General features: G+C 47.5%; 1 pseudogene; it reads right to left on the bottom strand.

Annotated features, from left to right (window-relative positions):
* Window positions 1-534: 534 nt before the first annotated feature.
* Window positions 535-5,347, bottom strand: LOC130120398 (uncharacterized; annotated as a pseudogene).
* Window positions 5,348-6,053: the final 706 nt, after the last annotated feature.

Raw genomic sequence — 6,053 nt, 5'->3', positions numbered from 1 at the left:
CCCCGGTGGTAGGTACAATAGAAGATGATGTAGATGAAGGGCATTAGGGAACAGTTGTGGTGGGCTGGAGCACAGGGACAAGGAGAGGTGACTGCTACAGAGGGGAGATTATACATCTGAAAGTGGCGGAGGTTCACATGACATTAAAAAAAAACAAGTGTGTATTTATACTGTACACACACACACACACACACACACACACACACCTTTCTGTTGTGGTGCGTGTCAGTGTGTGTGTATGTGCATGCATGTATCTCTCCTCAGTTATCATTCTTCACCGCATCTTACTAAGTTATAAATTAACCTCCCTGTCTCAGAATGTGCCCCAGTTTCCCTCACTGGGTCCGTCCTAACCTCCCCCACCACCGCCTGGTACGCTGCTGCCACCGCCAGGGAGCAGAGCAGGTTGCATTGCATCGTTTGCTAGGCGGAGAAGGTGATCAGCTGCCGCCTCCCACCTCTCCATGGCTTGCATGCATCCAGAACCTACAGGCGAACAGGGACGATTGTTCCCGAACCCTCCCACCCTGGACACTATCTTTTTGAGACTCTGCCTTCTGGCAAGAGGCTGAGGTCCATCAGGACCAAAACCTAAATGCCACAAGAACAGATTCTTCCCTGTTAGAGTCAAACTGATCAACAAGCCCCCTGCCCCCAGACTAATGAACAGGCCTCCTGCCCCAAGCCCCCAACTGGCAGACTTAATTTATGTATTTTTTTTTCTAAATATGTTACGCAGATTTTTTTCCACAAACTTGTTTTATTTTATTTTATTTTTATTTGACTTCATAATTTATTATTTAGTGCTCCAGTTTCCTCCCACAGTCCAAAGACATGTACGTCAGGCGAATCGGCCATACTAAATTGTCCCTAGGTGTGTGTGTATGTGTGTGTGTGTGTGTGTGTGTGCACGTGTGTGGGCCTTGTGATGGACTGGCGACCTGTCCAGGGTGTCTCCCCGCCTGCTGCCCAGTGACTGCTGGGATAGGCTCCAGCATCCCTGTGACCCTGAGAGCAGGATAAGCAGTTTGGATGATGGATGGATTTAAGTCAAGTCAAGGAAGTTCTTTGATACACCATGTGGTGCAACCTGGACACATCATCAGTAATGAAACTGGCGTCATTGGGTGTTTTGGGTCTTAACATCAGACACCCTCACCCGAGCAACCCAGTGGGGCGTGATTAAGCCCCGATTTGTCTCCAGGTAGCGCATTACGCCACGCGTCACCCCTCTTCACCTAGAGCCAACGGCAAGCCTTTTCCGTGGCTTCCAATATATCCCTAATGGCTTTTCCTCTTTGCAGTCTTCAAATCCCCGAGATTCCCAGGACCCAGTGTAGAAACCGGCCTGTAAAATCCCTGCAGCCCACTTCAACCAGCTCACAGTGGGCCTTCCACCCATTCCTCTGACACTCAGCAGATCTGCATACCTGGCTCTCCTCCTTTCTTGCGCTTCCTCCATCTGATCTTCCCAGGGGACAGTTAGCTCTAGCAAAACCACTTGCTTGGTTGCCACAGAAATCAGGAATATGTCTGGCCTGAATGTAATTGCTGTGATGGTGTCTGGAAACCTCAGTTGTCTCCCTAGGTCGACCAGGAACTGTCAGTACCTTGCTATTGCGAGCAGCCCAGCCTGGGCCTTTGGCTGGGGCTTGGGCTTCTCTCCTGCTCGAACAAAGGCACTGGTGCGTTTTATTGGGTGTTGCTGCTTGCTGTAGCTGATCCAGTGCAGATGGTGTCTGCTACCGCCCACAGAACTTGGTTATGATGCCAATGATACCGCCTCTCTCCCGAGGCCTTTGGACAGCAGCTCAGGATGTCCTCCAAGTATCTCCTTTTCTGGCAGAGTTGACAAGCAGGTGAGTCCACCAGGCCCCAGCTGAACAAGTTGGAAGTGCTCGGGAGGACATCATACACTGACCAGACCAAAAATTTGAATCAGTGTAATTCCGTCTTCCAGAGTTCTGCCCAGGTGATCTTTCGGGCGGTCGTATGCTCCCACTTGGTCGATGCACCTTGCTTGCACATACCCACCATTCTGCTGTAGCAAGTTTCCTCCACGTCTACATGTACCTCTTCCTTAACCAGCTTTCACCTCACCTTTCTTCTGGCTTTACCGTAGCAAGATCTTGAGTTGCTCCCGAGCCCGACCCGGCCAGTTGCCACAGTGCCCATCAGGATGCTGTGCCGCAACCTTGACTCAGCCCACTCAATTGCCTCCTGCATGTGCCACTGCCTCATTTTTCTGACCTCGATACCTGCAGAGGAGACCTTGGTATCAGTGGAATCTCAGTAGAGCAGGACTTCTCTTGCTTGGGTGACCTTGAACTCCTCTACCAGATTGCTGAGAGGAAACTGTAGCTTGGGGTCATGCCCATAAAGGGCGATGCTGCTTAGGCTCCACAGCAGGCCCAGCCAAAGGCACAGGAATTGGCTGATATTCCTTTCAAAGCATTACATGACATGACATTACATTACATTACAATCATTTAGCCAATGCTTTTGCTGGTGGTCCTACCCCCCCCCCCTTGGAGCACCATACTGAACTTAGTGCGGACACCCAACTGGAACAGTCCACTGCAGCCCCAGAATCCCTCCACGTTGGTGATTGGGACTTTGCAGATTAGCAGTAGCCAAAGAAGGCGAGGCGTGATTCCATGTTTATATATCCAGGCCTTGAATTTTCCAAGAAGCCCTGACTTTTCCATTGTGAAGAGCCAAGTGCTGAGGTCATCACTGATTGCCTGGCACACTGCTGTGTCCTTCAGATTGCTGGTGAAGATCTTGCCCAGGCTCTTGACTGGCTTTTCAGTCACAGATTTAATGTGGGTGCCCCCCAAACAGAAGCTGAACTAGTTGGTTACTCTTCCTTCCCTGAGGACCAGAAACCTGGATTTTGTGGACTTGAATTTTGCCCATGCAATGAGCCGTTCAAATTCTTGAAGGAGCCACCTGTGTCTGGGCACTGACGTTGTGTTTACCATTAGGTCTTCCATGAACGCTCTGATCGGGGATTGTCAGGTGCCAGATTTAGACCAGGGACCTCTGCACTCCACTTCCACAGACTTCTCCAGCATATGCATGGCCAGCACAACCAGGGACAGAAATCGTGCAGCCAGTGATGATTCCTTTTCTAGCCAATTCCATGTTGATGTCAACGTTCCAGAAGGACACCCTCAGGCTAAAGTTGTTGTAATAGTTGAGGATGAGGTTTTGGATCTTCTCTGGGATGTAGTGTCTGATCAGGGCCAATTCTACCAGCTTCTGTGGGATCGATCCATAGGCATTAGCAAGGTCCAAGCCACAGCACTGTCAGTTCTTCCCTGCTTTCTCGTGCCTCTCTGATCAGTTGGGTTACCACAACTGTGTGCTTTATGCATTCTGAAACACCAGGGACTCTTCTGTTCTGCACCGAGGTGTCTGTGTAGGAGTTCTCAAGGGGAAATCCCATTAGGCAATTGGCAACAATCTTGAAGAAGATCTTACATTCCACTTTGAGGCGCAAGATCATCCTAAATTGCTCGATGTTGATTGCATTCTCCTCCTTAGGCACCCACATGCCGTCTGCATATCTCCATTGCTGTGTCTCCTTTCCCCTAGTCAATTTTATGTGTATAGCCCAATATCACAAATTTGCCTCAGGGGGATTTACAGTGATACAATATCCTGTCCTTAGATTCTTGCATTGGCTAAGAAGCAACTCCCTTTAAAAAAAAAAAAAACTTTTAACAGGGAGACACAATAGGAAGAAAACTCAAGGCGAGCAACAGCAGAGAGATTTCTCTCCCATATGTGCGATGGATGTTGTGTGTACAGAATACAACACAATTTACAGAATACAACGTTGAAAGATGATAATAAAATTATAATGGAATTAAGATATCAGAAAACGAGGCACATTATTTACTTTATCATCCATTTACTTTGTCTTTGGAGGAAAATTTTGAAGTGAAGAGACTGGGAACACATCGCCCAAATGATGTTCAAATGACACAAAAGGACAAGTGACAACATTGTAAGAGCCCTTAAAAGACACTGTAGAAAATCTGAAAATCTGATCACAACACCCTTAAAAACCAAATGTTAATTTACCAGAAAGTAGTTAAGGCTGCGAGATCGGCTTACTTCTCTGAATTGATATCTAGAAAGAACCACAATTCTATAGTTCTCTTTAGGGTAACTGATTCTGTTATTAATGGTCCCAGCACTTCTCTTGTTGAACCTGATGTTGAGTTGTCCGAAATATGTCTCACTCATTTTGTAAATAAGGTGAAGAATATCAGGTCCCAAATCCAGCCAGGCTCTTGCATTCGACCCATTCCCCATGTTATTTATTTATTGTATTTTTTGGTTTTTTCCCCCCTTTTTCTACCAAATTTTACTTGGCCAGTTACCCCAGTCTTCTGAGCCATCCCGGTCGCTGCTCCACCCCCTCTGCCGATCTGGGGAGGGCTGCAAACTACCACGTCTCCTCCAATACATGTGGAGTCGCCAGCCGCTTCTTTTCACCTGACAGTGAGGAGTTTCGCCAGGGGGACATAACGCGTGGGAGGATCACACTATTCCCCCCCAGTTCCCCTTCCCCCCTGAACAGGCGCCCCAACCAACCACAGGAGGCGCTAGTGCAGCGGCCAGGACACACACCCACATCCACATCCGGCTTCCCACCTACAAACATGGCCAATTTTGTCTATAGGGACGCCCGACCAAGCCGGAGGTAACACGGGGATTCGATCCAGTGATCCCCGTGTTGGCAGGCAACAGAATAGACCAATACACTAGTTTCAACCAATTAACAATTTCAGTGTTGGAGAGTAAAGTCTCCAATATGAACTTCTGCTCCTGCGTCCTAGACATTCCCACTAAGCTGCCCAAGGAGGTCTTTTTTACTATCAGCCCCGTTATTCTGCAAATAATTGTCTGGCCTCATGTTCTTTTCCAGACAGTTTCAAGTATGCCATTGTTCACTCATTGCTGAAGAAACCTAATTTACATCCCCCGTCCCTAAGTAAGTACAGACCAAGCTCCAAATGGTCTTTTCTACCTAAGGTTCTGGAGAGAGTAATTTCATCTCAATTGATTTCTCTTATGAACACTAATAATGTTTTTAATAGTTTCCAGTCTGGTGTTAGAACACTTCATAGTAGCGAGACAGCTCCGGTTAAGGTCACTAATGACCTGCTGCTGACTGCAGACAGAGGTGACTGCTCCATCTTCTTTCTTTTAGACTCGAGTGCCTTTGACACAGTCGATCACAACGTCCTCTTACATCGCTTAGAGACCTGGGTTGGCATCAAGGGCTCGTCTCTTAGTTTATTATGCTGTTACCTCACCAACAGAACTTCATTGCTACCTTTTGTTTATGGGTAGATCATATTAACCCTGGTTGTAACGAAGTGCTATTCAACATGGAGGATAAGAGGTAAAAAGAGTGTAGGAAAGAGAAGAGAGCAGGACAGAAACTCGGATCCGATGGCGTGACGTGGCATGACATGATGTTACATGACACGCAATGGTAAACGGAAAGCTCCACTTCGCCTGTTGAGCTGTGGCCCTTGTTTCCACAGCGTGTAATAGCAGTAAGAGAAGTGCTTCTCCCAGAAGTCCTCAGATCTCTATCAGCCGTCCACATCCCGCTCTCGTAATCACCGCAGATTTGATAACTGGATTATCCAGCTCGTCTGATCTTCCAGTCTGATTAGTCAAACTACACTTCCCTCTCTGCAGGCCACAAATCAACTCATCTGAACTGCCAACATTTCCCAGCTTCACATTTAAACACTTTGGCTGTAGTCTGATTATATCTCTAACAGTTCAGCAGGAGGAAGAGGACAGATCACACAAAAGTCAATTGCCCAGCTGTCACAAGACATCGGCCGATAAGCACCCGTGAAAAGCTATTATACAGCACACATCATGGATCATTAGCTGTACATGTCTGAATCGAGGCACGACCACGATGCAGGGTCAGCAGAGACCTAAGCAGGGAGGAAGAAACACATAAACACTCTTTCAAGTCATTTAACCACCATTTAGTTACCCCTACCAGCCAT

Source organism: Lampris incognitus, chromosome 11, assembly GCF_029633865.1.
Source record: "Lampris incognitus isolate fLamInc1 chromosome 11, fLamInc1.hap2, whole genome shotgun sequence".
NCBI lineage: Eukaryota > Metazoa > Chordata > Actinopteri > Lampriformes > Lampridae > Lampris > Lampris incognitus.
This window is presented reverse-complemented; position numbering and strand designations above follow the sequence as displayed.